Here is a 26771-nt window from a genome sequence, read left to right on the forward strand (position 1 = left end):
AATGGTGCAAAAGTTCCACCCACTAATATTATTTAGAAGATACTTTCCTTCTCTTAGCTTCAATCTTGCATACAGTTGTCCAAAGGCAACAGGGATGGAGATTAGGAAATGCTTTGACAACATCACAGGCAGGCATGGGATAAGTGGGTCCTGCTGTTTCAGGAGGCTTTTAAGTTTGCATCACCTGCTTTACGTCTACTGTGAGAGGCAGAAGAAAGATGCCATCAAGACCCAGTGCAGTAAATACATATGGCAAAAAAAATCACTCAACCTACCTTGTGTACTTCTCATCTGCGCGAGTTTATACTATTCTACAAAAGTAGAAATAAACTTATATTTAGGATAAACTTACCAGGTTCATTAGGAGCTTTAAGTCCCAAATCTATTGATACTTTCTCGTTCAACATAGGTTCAGGAGGATGCTATTTGTAGGTGAACTGATATTTATCACAGTTTTGATATCTGTGTGAGTTATGTGAAAAATTGCTTTAGAATGCTTGCAGTTTCAAACTTTGGGAAAGTTGATGTATTTAAATTTATTCAAGAAAGGATAAAGTTTATATGTTGAAGTACATTTAAGAGTGAGATAAAATAACTCTTCCTTTTCTTCTTTGCTCCCTCCCCAGCAAGACATGGATATTAAGCAGTAGTTAGCAACATTATATCACTGTAATAAATATATGTTTCTTAGGTATATAGGCAGGGTGTCAATGGGTGATGCACAATCAAAGCTACCACTATCTTTCCAAAAGGGCACAGAAATTGGGGGGGAAAGAATTTTGTAATCACTCGGAACTCATTCCACTGTGATTGCTTTAATTTCCATGTTAAACACTCCTGCAAATCAACCCTGCCAAACCATACATGTCTTGGTTTTGCCAGACCATCAAGGCTCTGTGTTTATTTAATGGATGAGATAGGAGCCAGTATCTTCAGCAGGTGCCTGCCTTGAACACGCATCTTAGCAGGGGATGAATTACTCTCTGGAAGCTTCTGTCTGAAGACCGTAGGGAATGTAAATGGTCAGTTTGCAATGACTTAAATTACTAGAAACTTTATAGAGTTTCTATAAAGTTTATAGAGGCATAAAGTTACGATAGGTGAATTTTATTTATAAACACCATCCATGTTAAAATCTTACCCTCTTTTAAGGAGAGAATACTGCAGCATTTGTCCTGTTTTATTACAGTGTAGCTTGAAGGGAAGAAGTCAGAACTGCCTGGGATAGCAGAAACATGAAAAAATCAATGCCTTGTGCAGAGAATAAACATGAAGGGGAAAAACTTGGAAAAAACCCCTCCTCATAAAAGGTGTCAATTAGCTGGTTAATCAGAAAAGAGAGTAGATATAAGCTTTCATGGAAAAATGTAGTAATGACTGTTCCTTGAAAGAAGGTAAACGTATCTTTGAGTAATGGTTGGCTGGAAAAATAGTGGACAGACTGAGGGAAAATCCTAAATATGTTTGTTTTGAGGAGACTAACAAATAGTGATGCAGTCTTCTGATTTTGATTTTTTTTCTTCTGAATGTATTTTATTAAACTGAGGGGAGAAAACTTAAACCCCTGGTAAACCCAGATGAGGATTTTTCCTTGAACAAGAATAACATACACACAAATGTCTAGCTCTATTTTAGATTCCTAAATTTTAGACTCCTCAGAAATGGTTAAACACATGGTTTAAAAAAAGATAATTATTATCCTGGCTCTGCAGTAGGTTTAGAATTAATCTGTTTTATTTCTGGAAACAATGTGGCCTTACTGTGGTCATGTTAGAAAGAGGAGTGAGCTGTTATGCAAACAGGCTACAGGGAGCTGCAGCCATTCCCGGGGGGGCTCGGTGCATCCCGGTGTCCAGCTCAGCTGGATGGAGATAAAGCAAAGGCAGGCTTGAAAGAGGAGCATTATGCAGTTAATCTCATGCTGGCTCTAAAACTAACATCTCTGACAGAAAGGGTCACAACAAAGGAGTGATACAGAGAAAAGGGTGAGGAGCATGAAATGAGTGAGGTGTCACCGTTCAATGAGCAATTTGAACTGACACATGCAATTGTTTGGGGTGGACAGTATCTGACTCTGGCAAACTGCATAGGATGGGTATGTTCTCTGCAAGGAGCAGGGTATAGCTCCTAGTATGAATAATGGAAAATGTCTCCCACCTTCCTTGTTCATCTTCCTGGTAGCTCATAGCTTTGCATCATTGTAAATTCAGCAGGTGCCATTTTTACTACTGTTATTCTCAGTATTTTATTGCTACTGAAATAATTGGGGCTTTCTTTATGGAACATTATCCTCAATGACAGGTGAATCTCAAGTATCTGGAATTTCATTTATTTTGGACAGGCATCCTAATATTTAGATGAACCTTTGAATCATACATGAACTGGAAGTCTCTGAACCTGAGCTGAAAATGTGACAAGTACAACATTCTTCACGAGTTTTCAAACACTTTTGATTTGAGTTGCACCTAGAAATACAGAGAGAGCAATGTCCCTATAGTATGCTGGCATTTCAAGTGGGGGAAAAAAGAAAGGCTTAAAAGTTTGTCCAGAGTGCAGAAGAATAAAGTCCATCTTACTATATGCAGAATTTTAAAATTAGTAAGGGGGTAGTGTATTTTTCTAGTTTAAAAAGTTGAGATTTTATATCTTAAGAGGAAAAAAAGTTGTCTAAAAGTACCTTGATGAGTGAAAATCATCCTGTCTAATTACAGACTTCTAAAAGTTGGATATCTGAGTCTGCTCTCCCTTTATAGTTAATAGAATCATCTTCAGAACACCATTTGCTGACCTGTCTTAGATGCCTATCTTAGGATGAGATGAATGGCTCTCTGGAGACCTCTGTCTCTTGAAAAGAACTGAGGATAACAACATTTTCAAAACACTAAGGCTGTGAAAAAGAATTTCAAAAAACTTTTAATCAGACCATGTGGAAGACAACTAGAGTGATTCCTGGTATTTGCAGGGATCAAGGGCAGGAGCTGTGGAAAGCAGTGTTTCTCTTCAGTTTTGTATTTATTTATGGGTTTATTATTGGTATGACTGAAAAGAACGCAGGTAGCAATTTGTTCCACATCAGTTTCAAAATAACTTAGGGAAAAAATATTGTATTCCAGTCCAAATATTTGTTCCTTTTTTATTTTATCCCATTATTTCTGGACTTCTAGCTGTCTGAATCTAAGAATTCAGTGATGATACCCAGATAATGAAGTGCAAATAGATTATGGTGATAGATTTTTTTTTTTTTTTGCCCTTGACAATTTCAGAACTACTTTGCTGACTGCTTGATCTCAATTTTTTGTAACTTCTAAAATCATAAAATCTTAGAATACCATGAGCTGGAAGTGACTCACAAGGATCATTGAAGTCTAACTCCTGATCCTGCACAGGACAGCCCCAAGAATCACACCACATGCCTAAAATAGTTGTATAGCTTTGAAGAGATGTTATTTTAAATATTTTTCCCCAACAATGTAGACATAAAGGTCTCCTTTTTTCCTCTTTAACATAGACTGACCTTGAGCTCTGAATCAGCACTATATATATATATTCAGAAGCCAGTGACAGCTTTATTTATTATGCAAAATCCAGGATGAGAACAAATTTGGGGCTATATTGCACTGGAAAATGCCAAACCCCAGTTTTTTAACTGGATCCACAGTGTAAGTTGTATTGCAGTTGGTGAGACCAAGCCATCTTACAGTTACTGAAAGAATGTTTTAGGTAATTTAGAGACCTCAGGGCATTTACCATTCACACCTTTCACTTCCCATGCTGTAGGTACAGCTATGCAGTTATCTAGTTTGGCAGTCAGGAGACAAACAATGCTTCATTTCTGTGACTGTGGATACTGATAGTTGTGTATGTCAAAGCAAATTGTGTATGCTGTTCTACCAGCATGGCTTGTGTCAGAAATGGTGTGGCCAGCAGGACTGGGACAGTGATCATCCCACTGCCCTCAGCTCTGGTGAGGCCACACCTCAGAGCCAGTCCTCAGTTTTGGGCCCCTCGCTACAAGAAAGATGCTGATATGCTGGAGCATGTCCAAAGTAGGGCAGAGGAGCTGGTGACAGGTTGGGAGCACAAGTCCTATCAGGAGTGCTGAGGAAGCTTAGCCAGGAGAAAAGGAGCCTCAGGGGGACCACCACAACTACCTGAAATGAGGTTGTAGTGAGGCAGGGGGTCAGTCTCTTCTCCCAGATAACAAGTGACAGGATGAGAGGAAATGGCCTCAGGTTGCAGAAAGGGACATTCAGGTTGGGTATTAGGAAAATTTTCTTCACAGAAATGGTAGCCAGGCATTGGAATAGCCTACACAGGAAAGTGGTTGAGTCACCACCCCTGGTGGTATTAGAAAGATGTGTACACGTGGCACTGAGGGACATGATTTAGTGGTGGACATGGCAGTGCTGGGTTAAGGGTTGGGCTCAATGATTGTACAGGTCTTTTCCAACTTAGATATTTCTGTGATTCTGTTTGACTTTCAGTCCAGCCTGCAGGGGGCAGGAATGTTAGCATGCTCAGAACATGGTAAACTTCGAATGTTCTAAAAGATCTCTGGAAAACACTAAGGGTCTTAACTGTAAGAGGTAGTCAATCCTGAAGTGGTTGAGTGGAATGGTAAACAGGTTTTACATGTAAATGTTTAGAATATGCCCCAAAACTCCTGTGTGACAATGCTTCTCAAGTAATGAGGTTAGCCATTTGCCTCATGTTAACTTTAACCACATTCTCCCATTGATGGAATTCTCAGGCAAGCTGAAGAGCACACTGTCACAGTGGGCATGCAGAGAATGAAAGCCATGCATGAAAAAGAGCTCCCATCCACCATCCCTGCCCATAAAGTGAGACCACCACGCTCACAGGAGGCCGCAGAGGGAACATCAGCTGCCAGATGAGGGAGTAAACCTGAGTGGCACCCGTCCAGGATAAAGGAGGTATTGAATGATATTTTCCAATTGCTTGAAGGGATTTTTAATGACCACATGTAGCCAGAACTTCAGTTTGACATTGTTTCCAAAAGCTGACAGGATATTCATAGCTTTGTTCTGAGTTTTCACATGCTATCATGGTCTTGGCTCAGAGGCAGAGTGGCACACCTTTAATTGCTGCTGAACTCTGCAGCACCTGGGAGCTGCTGGAAGTTTGCCATCTCCCTGCCAATAAGACCTGGCTCAGCTACTTTTGTAAGCTCTGACAAGATCTCAAACTGGTGTGATGTTGCTGAAAATGTTGATAATATAGATAATGTAACAGCTTTATCAAAAGCATAAGGAAAACTTATAATTTGGATATTTTTTTTTGTCTTTATTGAGCAAGCTGCTCAGTGGATGAGACTGACAAAAATGTGCAAAGAACACATACCACAGCGTGCATGGATGCCTGATTGTGTGCATGGATGTCTGATCATGTGAATTTCATTTTGAAGAGCTGACAGGATGCTTGGACAAGTCATTCTTTGTTGCTTTAAGTATGTGAAAATGTCCCTGTGTTGTTTTCCTGTATTTTTTGTAAGGCCACTTGCTCTTCAGTTGCAATTCATGCTATATATTTTTTAATTATTTTTCTTATAAAGAAAACTACTAATATCAGTCTGTAAACATATCAAACAAACACAAATGCTTACTGTTTGAAGGGAGCAGTTCCTCCATTGCATGTTCTGCTAGCACAGGATGTATTAATGGTGAGAAGTTAAAATCACTTCACCTCCAAATGGCTGTTCTGATTGTTATTTGAATTAACTGCTGTCATTGACTTAAAGTCTGAAACCTAAGCCATAACTGATAGTTTGAGAAAATAAGCTGAACACTCCCTGCAGCATTTTTGTGTAGGTTAGTAGGAACTAAAGTTCTGAATGGCATTCTTCTGGTTTTGCATAACATTCACCTGCTTCTCCAAATAACATTTTTATTTCAGTTATGTCTGAATCAATTGGGCTAGGACAGTAAAAGTGCATTAAATGAGCCCCCAATAGACATAACTCAGCAAAAGTAATACATTTTTATACTTTGAAATCAAATATTTTGAGTGTCTGGGGGAAGAGGTTCTGTTGCATGCTAAATGCAGGACTTAGAACTGGCAAGTCTGCTTCCATCTTGGTCACTGACCTACCTAAGAAATCTGGTGTTTGTTGTATATGTGGTTACAGTGGCAATCTATATTTATACAACTCTGGAATGACATAGCCCTTCATAATTCAAGCTACAAGCAGCCCAGATCAGCTGGGGAAGCTGTGTGAGCAGTAAGTGCCACCTGCATCAGTGGTGGCTGGAGCTGGGCTCAGAAAGGCTCTGGTGAAAGACATCTCTCAGCCAGGTTCCAACTGCCCAGAAAAAACATCTTCACAGCTTTCAGTGAGTGACCACCTGTGAGTGACTCTGTCTGTCCTCTTCTCCTCCCTGTGGAAACTGGTGCTAGACTTTGCAATTCTCAAGATTTTTTTTGATTAAGTCAGTTTATGTGCTTCTTGAGCAAGCATTGGTTTTCTTTTTTTTTTCCTAAGTGAATAAATTCAAATCCATCTAAAGTACAAAGATGTGGAGAGAGAGAAAAAAAGGAAGGAAAATCCTACCTTAGCTATGAGGGGACGACTTATCTCACTTTACAGGCAAGAAATCCAATAGAATCACTTGCCTGAGGACCAAGAGTGACTGTGGCAACACCCTATCTCCTGAATGCCCAAGCTGCAAAATTATCTTTCACCAAGGCCAGCTGTCATTTAGCATAGAGAGCTGCCTTATTTTTAAAGATACTTAAGAAATTAATGCGAAAAGGAATTAACTTCAATGGAGAAAAATACTTATTTCCAAATGGTTGAAAGCATGTTTGCAGTATGCAAAACCATCTTTGCATCTGGAAAGACTGTTTTCCTGTCATGAATTTCTCTGTATAAATTAAAATCATCCTGTGCTGTGACAATGTTTTCAGTATCTTATCTCTATTATAGCTAGTCAAGAAAAATATATATTCTACCAACTGTTTCCAGTTACAAACTAAAATTCTGTTGAGACTTTTCCAATACAGTAGGGGTCAAATCTTTGGAGAGGGTGAGCAGCTGGAACTCCTATGGCTCAACTGATTAGCACTGTCTTACTTTGGAGGCCTAAATTTTACACAGTAAATGATCTTATCATCTACCCGCGTTTAGAACGATTGCAAGTTAATAACAGCACTGCAGCCATAGCTGCAAAATATTACACAATAAAACAAAATACATGGAAATAATCTCTCCTGAGTGCCAATAATTTAGATTTAAGGAGTAATCCATATGTATTCCAGCTCCTAACAGATTGCCAAAATACTGTTTGGAGACTTCTATTTCAAATCTAGTACATTTTATTATCATTTCAGAGGTTACAAAATTGAGGAATAAATTAAAAAGCTAAAATGGGGAAAACAAACATTTACAGATTGGATTTAGGCATTCAGACATGTGAAGCAAAGCTCCCTCTTTTGAAAGGACTTCATTAATGTTTAATTAGCTGAGTTGCAAACCAGAGCTCACTCCCCAGCGTCCCCTTACCCAGGCACAGCACAAATTTCTCTCCCTCACAGGGGGGAGGCTGGCTTTGTGGGGTTATTTAGCAGCATCTCAGGGATGGCATTTTTCAGCAGCTGGTCTCAGGGCACTTCACAATGTCATGATAATTGTCACCAGTGAAGTCAGGGGATGCATAGGGTTACCAAGCAAAACAAGGCAGGGTTTTGCTTGGTAACCCTATGCATCCCCTGGATCTGCATGGTGACAAGATACAGGTCTTTGTTTTGTGAATTTATGGAAGTGAATCCTGGCATTTTGAACATCAGTTCGTTTTGCTTATTGTCTGCTTGGTGCCAGAAATGAGAGCCCACTGTCGTGGACATAATGCTCATGGAGTTCTATACCAATATCGCATTTTTGTAGGTATAGACAATTACAGTAGTATCTCAGGTGTTCAGGGATAGGTAATTTTTCACCAATTCACTGAAGCATAGTAATTTCAACAAACACTTCACAAACAATAATTCACAAAACATCAAGGAGTAACTTTCACATCATTTTAGAAATACTAGAAATATGTCCAAACTTACCTCAATGCTGTAATACAGAAAGTCTATTGCTGAAAAGTACAGTTCCTAATGACTCTAACCTTTTCCATGACATGAGTCAAATACAGAGATTTCACACTGGGCAGGACAGAGTGTCGCTCAGCTTCACCAAAAAAGACTAGAATACATTAACAAACATTAACCTTCTTGCATCTTTCCAGCTAGAGTCACTATGTTAATGGGAATGCCCACTGAAATCATTGGAGTTGTGCTGCTCTCCCTTTGCAAAGTGTCCAGTTCAGTGTCCTTGGACTTTTCCTTTTCCTTGTGTATTGCAGTGTCTGTTATGCTATACATCAAATAGGCTTAACCAGAAGACAAAACAAAATATGACCATGGAAATTAATTTGGCCACTGAGCTGAACTTGCCCCATGTCTGCTGTACTTGGCTGCACAGCCAGTGTGTTTCCAAGCCTCAATCATGGGGAGCAAAGCCATTGCTCCAGGGCTCCAGCAGGTCAGAGCAGCAGCACCCCTGCTCGATTCCAGCTCTCTGCTCACTGAGGGCCACCAAGTCAAACATGGCCTTCAGCACTTCACTGGCTAGCCATGATTTCAAAGAAAATTGTTAGATGATACCACACTTCATAAATCTGAGGTTCTGCTTTGTATTCATCTGTGCCTAAATAAATCAGAATGTTTCTCCCTAGCCAGAAGTATACTGGCCAGTATTTGCTGTAATAAATGCAACTATTCACAAGATGGCTTGGAAAGCAAAGTTCTTTTCAGAGCATTATGAATATGATACATTCTAGTAAATTGACTTCTGTTCATCCCAACATTTGAACTCACAATAGCTTTCCAAATAAACCCCAATTAATCTGAAAACTAATATTTTGTTAATAATATTTTCCCAAAGAAAGGCTACAGTCTTCATCAAACAGTGTATTTTTTGTCAGAGAAAGTCAATTTTGGAAGCCTTTAAATCCCCTAGGTTAAAATACTCATCTTGTAGCAGATCTTAGGCAAACAATCATTGACAAATTCAGAGCATTTTCTGAGATGAACTCTGAAGATAATATGCAGTGGACAGTACAAAGTGATAGCAGCTCCAGTAAAGGCAAGGGAGGTAAAGGAAAACATTAGAAAGCAGTGTAAATATGATGGAGCTTTCAGAAACAAATCTTGCTTTCCTTTTGGTTACAATAACTGTCAGGAATAGTCTGAGAAAGAAAAATCTTTTCATTCTAGTATGGCACATTGAATTAATATCAAAGTACACAGTTTTAGATCCAACAGGAAAGGTTAAAAAAATATATGATTAAAGAGAATCATCAAAGGAAGAAAGCCATAAAGGTCAGATATTTCCAGTTACTGACTGATTGGCTTGGTCAATGACAGTGATCATTAACTGCCAAGAAGTGCCCTTCCTGTCAGCCTCTCTTACATAAACAGTGAAATGCACAACAACATGGATCAGAAGCTATTAGATGATCACATGTGGAAGCTGGTCTCTCCAAAATGCCATGGCATTTACCATGCTAAATGTGATGCTGGTGTTCTTGCTTTTTCTTTCTCTCTAGTTCACCCTCTTTTTTCCCCCATGCAGTCACACACATACATTGGCTGCACAAAAACCCTGAGAGCATGCCACCAAATGGCTGGTGGCTGTCACTGTGCCAGATGAGAAAAAAATCCCTGAGATTGATCAAGTGATTAATCTTGTGTTAATATATAACTAAGGAGACATGAAGATTTTATAAGCAAGGACAAAAAGGTATAATTGGATATGGCAACTTTCGTGTTCAACAGAAGAACTGCCGGGCAGAGGAAAAACAAGTAATTATAAAAACAGAAAAGGATTAAGGAGATTTTTTTTTCCTGCTGAGTACAAGCACCTGGATGGCAGAAAGCCTAGAATTGGATTACCTTTGAATTTTCTAAATGGTTTTCAAGAGAGGAACTTTTTTGACCCATATGAATCAGGGAGAAAGCTTCTTAGAGTTGAAGTATACTAATTTATAAGAAACCTTTCCTCCTATCCTCCTACAGAGATGCTCAGGAATACACTGACTGCTCAATACTGCTTACTTTTTTTTTTTTTAATTCTCTTCCTGACTAGCTCAATATGTTGCACAGAAAAAAGTATTCATAACCTTCAGCATGGAATAAAATTGCAAGTCCTGGAAAGGATGCATACCTTCCTTATGTTTTAAGGTATCCTTTCAAAGCAACCATAACTATTTAGAAATAAATAAATTGCAAATTTCAAAATTAAAAAAGCATGAGTTTTTTCTCCCTGCCTTTGCTTATGATTTTACAGAAAAGGATACCGTTTTCCTAGTACCACATGCATTTTTTTCAATTCTTTGTTGTATTTGACTGTTGAATTTTTTTTTCTATGTGAGTAAAATATTTGGTTATAAAACTCAGTTAAACTGATAAGTAGTCACAACAAACCACAGCAATTTTTTTCCTCTTGTAGGAGTCTGAAAGATTGACAGCTGGAGAGATATTTTCCTGTGTCAGTATGTGCGGGGATGTTGAGCAATTTCTCTGGAGAGGACTGATGCTACTTATTTGTATCCCACTAGCAACCTCCCCTGCTACCTGCTGCAGCTGGCCAAGGCTGGAACTCGGCAAGCACTCATATGTCTTTTCCATTTGTTTAAAGCTCATTAGCATCCATTGAGCTGCGCTGTTCCAGCTTCAATATATCAACCTTTACAAAACATTAGTGCTGTACTGTTGAGGTAAAAGAAAACTAAGTCTCGTTTGAAATACAAACGTGTAATGAAATGCAGCCTTTTGCCCCCCCTTCAGATCCCAGGGACTGATGACAGGATGTCGGTAAAACCCCAGGCATGCTGTGAAACTCTGACGTCTTTGCTAAGCTGTACCTGTGGAACCACAGGTATTTAGAAGCAGCTGCACCTCCTGCAAAAGGTTCTTGCTGAAGCACCATAAAAGAACTGTTGAAGCCTTTAATCTGGAAGCTGCTGCCCTGGGAAGCTGAGCTTGTGAGGCACAGCTGTTGTACAGCCCCTCCCGCAGCGCTGAAAGGCATGGCTGAGGGTGGGGTAAGAACAGGCAAACCCCAGCCCCGGAGCTCAGAGCCTCCTGAACCCCATCCTCCCCAGGCACAGGTGGTGCTCCCTCAGCAGGTACCACCCGAGAGGGTTTGCAGCAGGAAAACCTTTGGCCTCCCCTGGGAAGGAAGGCCTGGCTGGAAAGGCCTTAAGTTCACACCTGATGCTGCTGTGGGCTGTCACTCACAGAGCACAGAATTTGTCAGTGAAGCCACAGTGGGACCAAGCAGAAGTATTTGGAAGAAAAAGATTCCTGAATAGCCTGGGCTGCAATTGAAGCCAGAAAGCATGCAGGGATAACTTGCCTTCACATTACAGAACTCTAACCCCAAAGCCCTGGGATAAAAAAGATATTATTTAAATGAAGGAGCAGTATATAGCATGCATTGATTTTGGAGGGAAGTTATTTATTCAGCATTTCAGCATGCTGGGAATGTTGGTTCAGCAGGGAGAGGCTCCTGAAATGCTCCCCAGACTTTACGTGGAGGATCACCTCAAGAATAATTAGCTCTTGTGCCTGTTCATCTGGAAAGGCAGGGGGTCCATACGGACACTGCAGGTGTAGGTAGAGGGCAGCTGCTGTGTTAGAGAAAGCACGAGCAGACTGATTGATGAGAAAGACATGACTAGCCTTTGTGTTGATAAACGTAAAGTGCTCCCTATTATAAGAGTTTTGTGGGCTTGGTCTAGGTTTGTTTTGTTTGGAGTGTTTTTTCACATAAAATAAAAGCACATATAGGAAATGTTTAAATATTTAAATGAATTTTTTTCTCCATAATTGCTCTCTGTGAACAGCAATTAAATTTCCTGGCAGGAATACAAGTGATAAATATGAATTGCATTTTGTGTGATATTTATAGAAAAATAATTTTAACATTTGTATTCACAGAATTAAAGGTTCTTTTAATAGTCAGTCATGTCCCCTCAGAAAGAAGAGACTACAGCTTGTGACTCTTATAATTTGATTTTTGGAAAGTGTTTGTGAAGCAGAGGCAGCAAGTGAACAGCAGATAAAAAATTAGTGCTGAGATCCTACTAATGACTATACTAACTATTTTGATTTTTCTTCATAATCAGAGGGGAAAAATAATCAAGAACATTTATTATTGAATGTTTTATGGCAATATTTTGCTATTGATGGAAAGCTCATTCTAAGATATGTGCATATTAACCATACGTACCTCCTATGGGAGAACTCATAAGATAAAACCTGAATGTTTGTCATGCAAATAATTAACTATTTCCATGTGACATGAACAGGGTATACATGACATGCAGCATGCCAATAGCAAGAAATATTGCAGATGATTTACTGCAAGGGGACAAAAGAGCTGTAACATGAACCAATAATTTCTTCACTTAATCCAGGAATAAAGATAAAAGGAGAAGAGAAAAATACAGTTAACTCTTCCCCAGGGTGTTTGAACGAGGAAAGTGCTGAAATGTGAATCAGAATTGAATAGACAGAAACATTAGCTCCTTTCAAAAGGATGTTTGCCTTACAGAGATCAGATATTGTAATAGCACAGATCTGGCTCCTTGCCTATGCTTTGCAGCATGCAAATGAATATTTTCCTTTCTCAGCAGCTCTGCAGTAAAACCCACCATGAAATCACAGAAATATACTGAAGAACTCTCTGCAATGGCCACCAATTCTGCTGTCAAACACTAGAAACTGATGCTTGATTAGCAAGACTGCAGGTAAGGGCCCTCTGTTCCAGACTCACTGTCAGTGGAAACACAAGCAATGAATACGTCTGAAAACAGTGCTCAAAAAGACACATTATCAAAGGTGACTCATGATGCAGGCAGGTGCCAGACAACCATTTAAAACAAGATTTCTACCTGCTATTGAATTGAGGTGCACAAGAACATGTTTCCATGGTGGATTGCAGAGGAGAGTTACCCCAAATTCTGAGGGAGTTCTAGTTTGTCATGCTGAACACCTTATTGATGGGCTTATTGATGTCTCAGCCCACAATAAGCTCTGCTCTGCCACATGCAGACCATTGCAAGCTTGAGATATTTTGATACTGAGATTTTATTGCAAACTGAAACTGAGCAATCTGGGGATGCTCTTCTGCAGCTGCACCAGCTAAGGATATTTAAATCATCATAACCACTGAAAGCTGTGTTTCAATTGGGTCTCCCAGTTTGAAAGACCAACAAAAAGCTGGCCAATCACAGGACACAACAAAAAAAATGCTTTTCAGTTTATTAATTTTGTCAAGGATGAAGTCGCCACTACAAACTGTGCCACTGGCAAGTTTGGGTATTAAGGTAGAAGGAAGGACATCAAAGAGGAGGGAGACAAATGTGTTATTGCCAATTTAACCATGTATCTGATTCCCTAATACAATCTTTCACGCTTGTGCTGTAATTGCCTGCAGCTCTCTTGATTTCATCAACATCAGTATTTTGCTTATGTTTAAGGTCTGTGACTTCTGAGAGTCACATTAAATTATTTTTCATAAGATACTTCTAGCATATTTCCTCTTCACTGTCCTGTTAACATCATCACAGAGTTATTCAGAGTGGAAGGGACTTCTGGAAGTCTCTCTTCCAACCTTCTGCTCAAAGCAGAGCCAACACTGAACACATTGCCTGGCCACATTGCCATTCTGCCAAGGCTGTCAGCCCCTGGCCTTTTTCAAGAGAGTACCATTTGTCATAACCATTTACTTTCAGCTATGGGTCACCACCTCAAAGACCACCACTGTTCTCCTGTCCAACAAGAGCTCATGTCAGAGGGCGCCCATCCTTCCACAAAAACAGGACAATGGTCTAGTGTGAGATGATAGGCATAATCATTTACACTACTCTTAGCTCAACTGGAACAGCTGACTGAACCAAAGGATTCCATAATCCCAATATCCCACCCTTTAAAATGAATGTAAGCTTTACAGTAGATTCAAACACAGCATAACTCAGATTAACATTGTTAATTGACACTTGTCATTCCCATCTCTAACTTGCCAGTAAAGTATCATTTACAGGCTTGATCACATAATAATTTTATACATTTGACTTTTTGGAGACCACAGAATGCAAATATTTCAAGGACAGGAATGGTTTCAATGTTTATTCTACATGAACATGTAGGAAAAGAGAAAATAGCAGGCATGAGATATTTAGGGCACCCACTGTGAATTCACTGTAGGTCTGGGAAGACTGTCAATACTGAGGGCTTGTGGCAAAATGCTGTGAAAGTACAGGAACAAAATCAATTTTAGCCAGATTTTTTCCCTCCCAGTACACATGACAAAATTATTTACAAGTGGCTTATTTAAATCTAGCCAGAAGTCAGCTATTTCAGTGGCCTATTGAGCAGAAAAGATCCCGTGTGAGTCAAAGAAGGTCACAGATCCAGCTATATCATTCAGATGATCTCTCTGACAGAATATTTGTAACACTTGCTCTTCCTTGCCTATGTTTCAAAGTGGATGGCTTGTGACAGAGGGTTTTATTGCCATTTTTGTCGGCATTGGCTAGAACTTGCTGTATCCTGACACAACCTTTCACATAATGATGATGAGCATAGTGTGAAAAGAAAACAAACCAAGAGAGAACAACACATCTTATCTAGAAGCAAAAAAGTCACTGAGACCACCCTCATCTAACCTAAAGCTAAAAGCTGCTTTAAACACCACCCACACTGCAGTCATAGATTTCCTGCTCGGCACCTCTTCCTAATCTCAGTGCAAACTGCTGCAAAAGCCAGCAAGCTAATAGCTGATCTGGCTCAGTGCCAGGCTGATTTTGACTGTCCCCTTTAGAAGTCTAGGGCATCTCTGCATTGACAAGTAGCATTGACAGTGTGATTGGAGTGCATCTGTAGAGTGAAATGGTGGGTACACAGCAGCTGAGGGCCAACCTGTACACATTTTAGGGATATTACTTCGGACTGTCTCTGGTTTGTACCCTGCACAGGGTACTGAGTGAATCCCACCCACTTGGTTCAGCGAAGGGACATGTAGTTTGTGTGCTCCAAGACCACTTCATTCACACTGAGAATGCAACTACAGTAAACAGAACAGAATATTTGCTTCCTGAGTACATTCCTGATCTGTACTAAACTGCTAATACAAACACATTTTGGGATCACTTAGGAGCAGTCTTGGTCCAGAGAAATCCTTTGTGTAGGAAGAGATTCTGACTGTGGAGATAATAAGCATCATTAGCTGCTCATGTTGTCTGTACACAGTTAAACACAAAACTAGTAAGTTTGATGAACCACTATGAGAGCTAATAAATTATTTTTCCCTCTTTATTGGAAAGGTAGGACATATGTTATAAAGAAAGAGAGGCTAAAACAGCAAATAGCTGTCTTTGTAATTTGAAAGTTTAACAATGAGCAGTACACATCACTGGTTTTGGAATCCTTTATATTATCAGCCTATTCTGTCAAGTTTTGATATGAATTGGCTCCAAAAGTATTTGTTTGTCCCAGGCTATCACTGCCAGACGTTGTCATCTTCCAGGCATGTCCATGGTGGGACACCTGGTCTTATGATGCTTTGTGAGTCAGGAGTGGTGCTCTGGGGACAGCACTGTGCAGCTAGCTGCACAGGGGAGATGTTTGCTGCTGCCAAATCACAGAAACCACAAATACTCTATTCCAGTAAGCAGATTCCTCTGGTTAAACTCCAGCAAGTCCATTTCATAGTGAGCTTGATGGGCATTCAGAGAAGAGCGTGTCAGAAACAGAATCAGGAGAACACCCCAACATACAGGCATAACCCTCACTGCCCAGCTGTTGTAAGACATATTGCTTTCTTGGGAGTTTTTTTGTTGGGGTTTTTTTGGGTTTTTGTTCCATGTGATTTGATTTTTCTTGCTTCTCTCCACTCTGAATGCAATGAAGCACTGTTGTTTATAGAGATAAATGGCTTTCACAGAGATGAAGACTCAGCCATATATACCAAGGAGTATATGTCTGATCAAGCTTTGTGGGTATACCACAAGCAGATAGGAAGCTGTATTACTTTATTACTGACTTCGGGGGATAGCTCACTGCTCTGGGGAAAAAACCAGCCTACATCAGACTGAATTCTGCAGCAGATAATACAGGGGCTTGATGACTATACAAGAATCCTTATTTAATTCACTCTGTATCCCTGGCACTCCTCATCCAGATAATCAAAGAACAGAGACTGTAATGACTGTGTCTGACTATTTCCTTTCTTTTTAAGCTTTCAAATTCCTTGTGTTTGTTCAGGACTTGCCAGCTTTCTTCATGTTTTAAGGGGAATGTGCATAATAGAGAGTTCTGCTTCTTTCTCATGGCTCTATGGTAGAGCCTGCACAAGCTCTGCCCACTCGTTCCAAACATCTTTTGTTCTGATGTAGTATGTTCAAAGAATTCCACTTGAAAAAAAAAATTAATTATCAGTTCTAAGCCTACTGAGCATAACTTCAGTGCATATAAACTAAAAACAGCAGCCATTGTACAGTCTTTGGGTCCAAATTTGCAAACACTCTTCCTGAAGCCCCCCTGAAACGTGGAGGAGTGTATGGAAAGATGAGCTTATCTTTCCATCAATTTATTCAGCAAATAACTCCTGCAGGAGTTCAGTTGCCATGCCCCATTAAACTGGCAGTGGTTGCCTTGCTTTACATAGCAGCCCAGCAGTCCTCAAAAGCCAAGTATCCAGAGGCTCTGGAAGACCAGGAGCAGCAGCATTGCCCCGAGCAGGTCCTGTGTGTGTGGAGCTGAGGCTGCCATCCCTCTGCTGCTCCCGAGACTGTGTCCATTTTTATTCCATCTGCATTGCCTGTTCCAGGCTTGGTGTTTGTTTTCTTGTCTTTGGCGTAGGGAAAGTGGGGAAAGGGAAATATTTGCGAATGTGGTTCTTTATTTGCAATCTTTTTTGTGTCTCTGTTCTTTCTTTTTGAGGTCTGCCCAGTTCCTGCATTCAGCTCCTGCATCCAGAACAAGGGAGCAAGCTGGCCCCATAGCAGTTGCCCATCTGCCTTGGAGTTCATGGAGGGGAGGAAGGGCAGAGTTTTGCTCGTAAAGAAAGTATTCCGAATTCTTGAACATTATTTTAATATGCTCCAGAATATACTAGCTTTTTCACTGGTGACCTAAAAAGACAAGGTCCCTATTCAAAAATTTTCTAGCATATATTTAAAACTTAAAAAAGTAGTAATAAAAAGCAAACAATGCAGAAGGAATGCAAAAATCTGACAATCATATTGTTAATAAAAATTTACAGATGTCTTTGGGCTTGTTTTATTTTGTTGCATTTGTGGAAAATTAAGTGGAGGCAAAACACATTAAATAATTCAGAAACAACCTACATTACTGAAAGATCCAGAGAAAATTGTTTCAGCTGCGGTCCAGTTCAATGGGAAGAGACAATTCTATTCAAGGAGAAAGGGACCAGATGAGTCCAAACATCTACAATTCTTGAAGATCTGGATTATGCAAAACTTAACTCTCCTGACACACTGTTATTCACTAAATTCTAGTTTTACATCCAAAAAGATGAAAAAATACCAAAGATTCAAAAAGAGAAAACAAACAATAACAGCAACAACATAAGAAAACCGAAACTAAACCAACCGAGCAATAAAACCTCCAGCCTGAGTTGGAGCTGAAGAATTGTCCTTGGTGGAACTGGGAGCAGAATCCAGGCACACCACCTCCAAGCCCCGCTAAGTATTGGACAACTTCTTTTAGCAAATAAATGCAGAGAGGCACTCTTTAAACAAACATCATATCTTATGCTATGACCCAATATACATACAATACAGTGAAATCTTGAATAATTCATCTACAGTATGAGTTCATTATTCAAAGACAAGCATACCATGCAGTTTAATGGGAACTTGCTTCATTACTTTCAGGATCTTTCAAATCCATTTGTGACATAAATACATGCTTACTAAAACATTCTTAAAACTTCTGAGAGAGCCAGCATTCTTCGCAGAAAGAAAATGCCTGCTTCCTTTCTTCACTTTCTGAAGTTCACTGCAGTTCTATGGCATTTTCAATAAATTATCTAGAATGTCTGTGCTACTGCTTGTTGAAATGCTACTTAGATTAGTTTAACTCAAAGGTCAAACTATTTTCAGTGTTTAACTAAGTAATTTCAAAACATGCCTTACCATTAAGGGCACAGAGGTGTGAGTATTCAAAACCATATTGCCCTTGCGAAGTATGCATATATTTAAATATTTATATTCCCATTAGCTGAAAATGGGAAGAACAGATGTGTTAGCTTACTCACTGAATCACGGTGAAGATTCCCAGCGGATTATCATAAACGTCCATTGTGTTTGAAGCTGATGGAAGCGGGTGGCAAAGCCCTGGGTCACAGCAGCCTGGGTGGGTGAGTCTGTGCCTCCTTTGCAGCACCCTCCACACACACAGCCCTCTTCTGCGAGTGCTGCCCAGCCTCGCCCTTTCCACGGCCTCTCCCGGGCTGCCTATGGAGCCGTGGACATTGCTGCTGGCTCAGAGCTACCAGAGGCACTGGGGGACACGGGGGGGTTCTATGGCAGTGACGCTCCCACACGCCAATCCATGTCAATGCTGCTGACATGGGAGGATCAATGGGAAAATTGCAGTCCCGTGGTCTGGGCTGTAATGATTTCATGACAATTTTTAAAACTGTTGGGTAGCTTCACCTTGAAACAAGCCTTGAGATTAGCCTTAACAAATATAGAAATGTATGTTGATGCAGACTGGATCACATGTGATTCCAGCCTAATGTTAGTGATGTGTCAGTGTCTGCCAGTGTAAGGAGGGATAGGCATAGTTGTGCTTTGGGTTTTTTTGCCTTGGCTGGGATTCTCAGAATAGAATATAACTTTGGGAGTTGTAATGAAATAAAGCTTTCTTCTGCTTATGCAAAGAAAAATGTGACAGCAAGAGAAAGATTATCAGTTAAATATCACAGGACAAACAGTACAAAGCAGTCCACTAAAACCAGTGAGTCTATATCTGCTTTCCTCTGTTGAGCTGAAAACCTCTGATTTTCAAAGGAGGATGCCACTAATTTTTGAAAACTATGTCTTTAACAGGATCCTACAGCTCCAGAACTTATGCGTCTTACAAAACACCAGTGAGAAACACAATTTCTTCATGTAAAGAGAAAATATTTCCTTACCAATCTACACTGCAATTTAAACACAATGGTGCTGAGACAGTTGCTGAAGGAATAAAAACCTATACCCCAATGATACCGCATGAAAAAATCCTTCAGCTGTGAAAGTCAGATGACAGCTGAGCACTTCCAAGGGAGCACTCCTTCCTCTCTTCAGACACCCAGTGCCCTCACTCCAGGAGTCCAGCACTGGGCACAGCCTCATTCAGGGAAGGAGAAAGGACAGATTGTACAGTGAGGCTGGGGTGACAGGCACGTGGCAAGCTGTGGAAAAGTGCACAAGCTGTGGGAAAGTGTGGGAAAGTGTTTGAAAGTGGAAAAGCCCTTGCCCCCAGACTACAATGGGTGACAGGAACTGCTGTGTCCAAGTAGATGAAGAGAGGCAAAACAAGAGGGAAAAGTGGTGGCTCTGGTCATTAATCTGCATACCAGATGTGTGAGTCTTTACCATCAAAGGCAGCCACCATGGAAATGGATGTGCTGAAAGCAGTGAGTTAAATGGCATCTCCATTTCCAACAAGGCAGACCCACCTGCTCTCCCACAGCTCTCACCTAGGCTGACAAAATTACAAAGAAATGCAATCTCTCCTAGTGAGGTGAAAAACTGCAGAACAGAAGTGCAGGTGGCTGTATCACAAACACTGCTGGCGTTGCTGCAGTGATGATTACAGAATCACTGTAAGGCTGGAAGGGACCACAGTTTAACAAAGATCATTTCATCTAAAGGCTAATGACTGAGACCCCAAGAAGAGCAAGACAAGGGAAGACAGAATCATTTCTGTGCAGTGGCTGCAAAACACTTGGATTGAAAAACACTTGGGAAATCCACACCAGGGCTCCAGAGCCTCACTGTAAAAGCAAAGCTGACAACCTGGTGGGTTTTTACTGTACTGTGCCACTCATATTTTCACACAGTGGAGAAGTGAAATGGAGACCATTATGTATCTTTCCATTAAAAAAGTGCCAATGGAAGGTCCCAGAGTCTTAATTCTCAGGCTCAGCACATTCCACCACCAGCTTTGTTGAAATGCTGATGTCTACAGGGTCTATTACATGACAGCTGGACACCCTGGTCTATTAGCAAACTTGTGGTTGGGCCCTTCTTTTGGGATCGCAAGATGAGGTAAACATCTCCACTTGTGCAAAAAGCAGGCAGGATTTTTTCCTAAGGTAAGCTTTGATTCCAGCTAAGCAGGTTTATAACAAGTGTAATTGCTGTTTTCTCAAGCGTGGTTTGAATACATGATCTAAGGGTTAAAAAACTCCAGGGCACTGAAAAACTCCAAGTGCACTGTGATATAAATATGGGGTTAGGCAACATTTCTAAATTCAGATCCTAGCTCTGAAACTAATTTTATTTCTGGCAGTGAGCAAATTGTTAACAGACAACTTGTTCAACATTTGTTCAAACAGAGCTACTGATATTCAGTATTTAGCCTGAGACATGTGGGGCTGAATTTTCAAAGTTAGTGTCATCCTGAAGGGTTAGCCACAGATGATCATTTTCTTTAAACTCATCTAGAAACAAGATGCCACTTCTTTGACTTCTGTAATCAGAAGCCACTTTTTTAAAAAGCAAGTTTTCATCTCAAGCCTTGCAAGTGTTTTTGGAGATATCTCACTAGTTCAACAGGCTTCACAGCTACTCAGGCTGCATTCATTTCCAAATATCCAAAAGAGAAGTAAAGGTTTACATACCTAAAAGATTATTCAGGCAATATTTGTGGAATAGTTTGAGGGATGATGTGGGTAGTTTACCCCATATGACTTCCTCACGTGCACTTGAATAGATAATCTGATCACTTACTTTCACTCTTGTGTTTTCTCCCAGTTGCATGTGATTTATCTGGATCTTTAATTATTAATTTTTTCAGATTCTCTAATATTTTGTAGACAAATCTTGGTATCTGCCCACACTATGAAAGATATGGCAGAAGTTATTCGTGTACCATTAAGCACTGAGGTCAAACTCATTGCTCAGAAGAAATTAATGATGTCATTTTAGTGATAACATGATACAAAATGAGATAGGTCCCAGAAGCCAACCTTCAGCACCAGCAGTTTGCCCTTCCTGGACTTCTCTGTTTTGAAATTACAGCAAGAGGGACACTGAAAGAGCTAGAGAAGGGGAAAATTACATAGTTTATTTACTTTTCTCAGAGCATCTCTTGTGAACAAACCAGTGATGAAATAAACTAGCCTTTAACATGATCCTTTCCTCTCACTATACTCTTAAAAGCATCTTGAGAATCACGTACTGAACATTTGGGGCCAGATGCTCATCTGGCATGATTTGATGCACACACATTGAAACCAGTAGAGCAGTGATAATATATATACACTAGAAGCTACACTGGGCCTTAATAAAGGGTTTCATAAGTTATGTAACTGGTAATTCTGGTACAGGATTTGCTTTTAATACGATTGACTTTGTTGAGATGAACATGACTATTACCTTAGAAGAGATGTAATGCTACTAAAAAAAAAAATCAACTAAACCCACAATAACAGTGCTCCTAGAACTCACAACAAAATTAATTCTTCCCTCACTGTTATGTCCAGCATTTTTTCATTTAAACTGGAAGAATGTGACCTGTCTTACAAAGTGCAGACTTTTAATCCCCTCACCCAAGACTCCAAAATCACTAAAGAATAAGGCACCTGTAGATATAATGCATGTCATTATAGAAATATGTTTGAGTCCAATGAATTGCATCATAAGAGAAGGAATAGCCACTAAACTGAGGCAAGGTGAAGCCTTGTCCTGATTTCCATGGCTGCTCATGGATACAGTGGGGCCAGCATTTCTTTTTTACTCTACATCAGTTTCAGTCCACTGGTGCAACATGGTTTCTAAGGATAAGGTGTCAATACCATTTTGTAAAGCCAAAGGCAGGCTTTGCTAAATAAATGAATACACAGAACAGTGCTGCTAAGTTGCCAATTTGACTGTGCTGCTAGACAGGAGATTAACTACTGCTTCACAGGAATTATTAAAAAATTAAAACTTCACCTATCGTGTCAGTGCCTCAGGTCTGATGGCATTTCAATACGGAGAAGTCTCTAAGTGATCAGGACGTCAAGTATGGTGGCAATACCATAGGGCAATTATTAAATAGCATGTTAGTAAAATTCAGTTTGGAAAAAAATAAAAACATTATGAACCCCATTTAAGGGCATGAAAGGGGTGATTTTTTTCCTACAAAACAGCTAATCTATACGTGCTCTATCTTCATTTGGTCTTGGCAACAATCCTCATTAACAGGACTCGCATCGTCTGACACCAGAGGCCTATGGTGCAGTTGGCTGTCTCTGCTGGTCACCCACTGCTTGCTGCCACAGCGGCTTCTAGGATGTGATTCATCTGACCTAATTCAGCTGGCTGCTTTACAGTTAAGATGAATAATGCCTAGAAGTGTCTGTTTCTTTCCATTTACTGTCTATCTAAGTTGTTTGGTGTGCGGTACTGCAGACTGGCAATATTTTTGTACAAGAAGAGAATCTAGAGGAGAAACTCTGAACATAAGGCTTCAAGTAAGGGTCTGTGTCTCAGAGCCTCCCTTGAGGGTCTATATTACAGAGACATGAAAGCAAGATATAGACTGAGCTTTGGTGTTACACTGGTCTACCAAGCTGCCAGTCTACTGCTACTGCTCCCCTGATGCAGAATTCCATATAATTATATTTGCTGGTGTGACTGAATCTGGCCTTCAAGAGGTTTGGAAGGAAGTTTTTTGAAGAAAACCTTTTACATGTCAGAAAGGACAGGCTTGCAAGCAATCATGTGAAAAACATGCTCTGGCAGTGTTCTGGCTCTTTTCTTAAAACCCCAACACTCCCCCACCTCCCAAACCCCAACACATTAAGATCTCATAATGGTTTTGGGCATAATTCAGGTGGACCATGATGTTGAATGTATTCAGCAAGAGTCCTCTTCCCATTGTTTATCATAATTACACCCCCTGTCAGAACTTTTCATAGTGTTTCTCAGTTGCAAAGTGGGCTCCTCTTCTCCTTCCAAGCTCATCTCCAGTGCTGGCCATTAGTGAAAGGAACTGAGGTGTGGAAAAGACAGGAATGAGTAACTGGGGACAGTGCTGGAGCTTTGAGCATGTCCCAGGCTCACTGAAAAGAGTGGGCAGAGCTGGAGGAGAGAAGTGGTAGTGCTAATCTTGTATCTATGATCTGTTTGGAATTGCAATGTGTTTGTTTCACATTCAGCTTATGTTTGACTTGAATGTATTGATGTTTGCATTAAATCGAGTAATTTTTCTGCAGTGATGTTATATCAACAAAGCTATATAAAGCATTTGACATCCTTAGGAGAATTCTTCATATGCTATTATTTATCATCTTAAAATCAGTAAACAGATTGATAAAACAAGCAAACTGATTTTCACGTGTTTTACAAAGCTGCAATAAGCCCTATTGCTGTACATGTTCCTTAGTTACTAGAAAATATAAAATCAGGAGAAAAATTTAAATTGCATTTTTCCAATCTTGCACCTACCAGATAAGATCCTATGAGGTAATCCTACATGCAGAATTAGCTACAACTCATGGTGAATATGCATGGTGGAATCAATCCAGGACACATAAGAGAAAAAGAGAGGAGTCTTAGTGCTGCCAGAAGTGTTTGACAATATTTTTCTGTTTTAGAAACTTGGATATACAGAAGTCCCAGGTAATAATTAACTTAGACACATTCCTTCCTGCCTTGGGCAAACAGAAACTGACACCCTACTGTAAGCAAGCTGAGACTGTGACCCAAGAAGTCATGTACCACCAGAAGATTTATATCCACCCCAACATATTTTGGCACAGAGTTGCCTCAGAAACTGGAAGAAACAAAGTACAATCAAGGTTAAGTGGCTCACAGATGGTTTTCCAATGACTGACAGGCCAGGTTTGTTCAAAATAAAGCTGTGAGCAGTCACAGTTTGTCTTTTCAGTGGTTTCTGACTGTTTCCAGTGACTTAGCTGCTGGGGGACCCAAAACAGGTATCCAGATCCATGTCACAGAGGTTCACACTTTTTTCAATTGCTGTGCATGAAGCATAAGAATGGTCACATTACATCAGCAGTGACAAGCAACATTCCTCTTTTGAAAATGGCTAATGAACAACCCAGACAAACTATAACCACACAAGCAGCAATCAGGCTAAAGGTGGCACACACAGATATTATACTTTGTAATTTCAAAAAATTAAAGATCTTAATAATTAAAGATCACTTGATCCAGTCATAGCAATATTCCAGTCTTATTTATTTATTATAGTACCTAATTTATGTCAAGGATTTCTGATGAGCCATGCATCATTCTAGTTTAGATGTTGATATAATGCCTCCTGTGGAAGTTATAAAAATTAAAAATTGTTTTCAAAACTCATGCATATTTATAGTGATGCAACTCAGCAGTACCCTCCTGTCTTCCAGGAAAATGCATATTTCTGTTTTGTAAATAAGATGGAGCTTATAACAACTAAGTTATCCACACAAATAGTATCCTTCCAGCAGGATGGCACATTCCACAATCAATATTAAGGAACAATAGGAAAACCATATTTGAAAAAGGTGAAAAAGAGGAAAGACCGTAATAAGTAAAACAATTGCATTAATTACATTACTTGTAAGGGGTTTTTGAGAAGTTTCTTGGGCCAGTTCACTTGTAACCAAAAAAATGAGTAATGGGAAAGAGAAACTTCACTTCCAAGTCAGTCTCCACTCCAAGGAAGGCAGATTTCAGTAACAGATTTGTTAATGGAGATATTTACTGTGTTGGAGGGCTGTGTAGGATTTTTTGGCAGTCAGCTTGACAGGTCACTCTACAAACCAGAATATAATTCGAAGTCAGATTGAAATCCTCATTAGGAAAACATATCTTAGACAAGTATTTAACTTCTCTCTATATGCCTTTTAATGGAGTAGCTAATTTCTCAAGTCCATAATTTTAATGACATTTTTACATCCTATGCCTTTTTTAGGGTAAAGGCAGTGTTGGAATTGCCACCCAATTTTCATGAGGGAGGTGGTCCTAAGTAGGAGAGCTCACTGGCCATCTCCACAACCATCTACAAGGTGACAGAGAGAGCAACAAACACTGAACACCACCATCAAGGCACTGCTGGTGGTGCAGAGGACACACACTGGCTGGTTTTAACTGGTCAGTGCTTCTTCTGCCACATGGCCTTTTGGTCACTGCCTCAGTCACAAAAGGTGCTCCAAATTTGAGGATGCTTCATAGTAACAAAACATGGTGGAGGACAAGAAAAGTGTTTCTCACTTTATCTCCTTCATCTCTTTCACATCCCACAGCGACCAAGAGACGATGTCAGCATTTTCTGTCATGCATCTGTGTGTGGCAGCTCCTTCTGTGGAGGAGGAAGGGGACCTTTCTTAGCACATTTGTCTTCCTTAACACTCTAACCCTTCAGTAGAGCATTTTCATATTAGCTCAGTTGGGCTGTCTACTATTTTTGGTAACCACACAAGCAGGCACACAGTTGCTTTGCCACCTCCCACCTGCATTAAAAGCCCACTGCTGCACACCTCCTTCTCCCACTCATTCCTGCACTTGCCTGGGAAGCTATTCGGGCAAAGCAGCAGCTGAAACATAATCTTTTTTAATTACTAGCAACTGCTTGTGCCAGTAAAGATCTATGACTGTAAACCTACGTGAGCACTGACCTCAATGCTCTTTAGCCTAAGTAGAGCTCTCTTGCAGACCTCATGTATATAAATACTGGTTTTATCTTCCCCCAAGCACAAGAATGTTTTAGCTCTTTTTAACTGGAGATTCATGACTTTACAAGGGCTTATCTGAATCACTGCCAATCACTCTGTTAAACCCCAAAGTATGTCCCTCTGTTTTCTGCTGTTATAGATGATTTTTCGAAAGCAGTTAGCATTTTGAGGAGCTTTAATGTAGGATGCAGGAAGGAAATCTCCGTTACAAAATTTTTGCAATGGTTTCAACCAAAAATCAATCCCCCTAAAATGGCTGGCTGTGAGAATCTTAGATGTTAGAAGTTTGGAATTAAAGACTTTGCCAAGTATATAAACTTTCTTTCTTTATTATTGTAAGAAAAATATTAATTATTGTGGGGAGAAACTAATCTGAGAATATAGGTCTCCAGTCAAAATTGTATCCATACTCGATCTCATCATGTTCTTTCATTCCCTGTATATTCAGTTTATGTGCAACCTAGTTTTCTCCACTGAAGGTTGTGAATAACAGATGTAACCTCATTGTCCTTACTGACTTCACTGAGCTATAATTGAACACTGCTTTTCGAATGCTCTCAACAGTGTTGCTTGTATACTGCAAGTCATGTAAGTACTAATATTGAATTTATTCCATCAAAAACTAGCCCCTAGGGGCAAAAGCAAACCAGAAATAATTAAATTCATCTAGTAAACCACAGGCTCATTTGAATAGCATTGCCTTCTCTTGGTGCTGTGTGTACATACAGCAGGCATAGGTCATTGCAGCCTGGCGTCTGCTTGAACGCCTGTGAAACCAAGATTCTCCATTTTGGCTTCA

At 40.0% G+C, this 26771-nt stretch overlaps 1 long non-coding RNA gene across 4 annotated transcripts; it reads left to right on the plus strand.

The window, feature by feature from the left end:
* Positions 1 to 1160: 1160 nt before the first annotated feature.
* LOC135295227 (uncharacterized) lies at positions 1161 to 17498 on the plus strand. 4 transcript variants are annotated; one of them, XR_010357257.1, is made up of 4 exons: positions 1161 to 4934; positions 10511 to 10939; positions 12699 to 12815; positions 17011 to 17498. It is a non-coding gene; the product is annotated as an uncharacterized LOC135295227 (long non-coding RNA). The 4 variants fall into 4 exon arrangements; XR_010357258.1 differs by having other exon boundaries at positions 12702 to 12815; XR_010357256.1 differs by lacking the exon at positions 10511 to 10939 and having other exon boundaries at positions 12702 to 12815.
* The last annotated feature ends 9273 nt before the right edge of the window (positions 17499 to 26771 follow it).

Source organism: Passer domesticus, chromosome 2 (assembly GCF_036417665.1).
Source record: "Passer domesticus isolate bPasDom1 chromosome 2, bPasDom1.hap1, whole genome shotgun sequence".
In the NCBI taxonomy this organism is placed as follows: Eukaryota; Metazoa; Chordata; class Aves; order Passeriformes; family Passeridae; genus Passer; species Passer domesticus.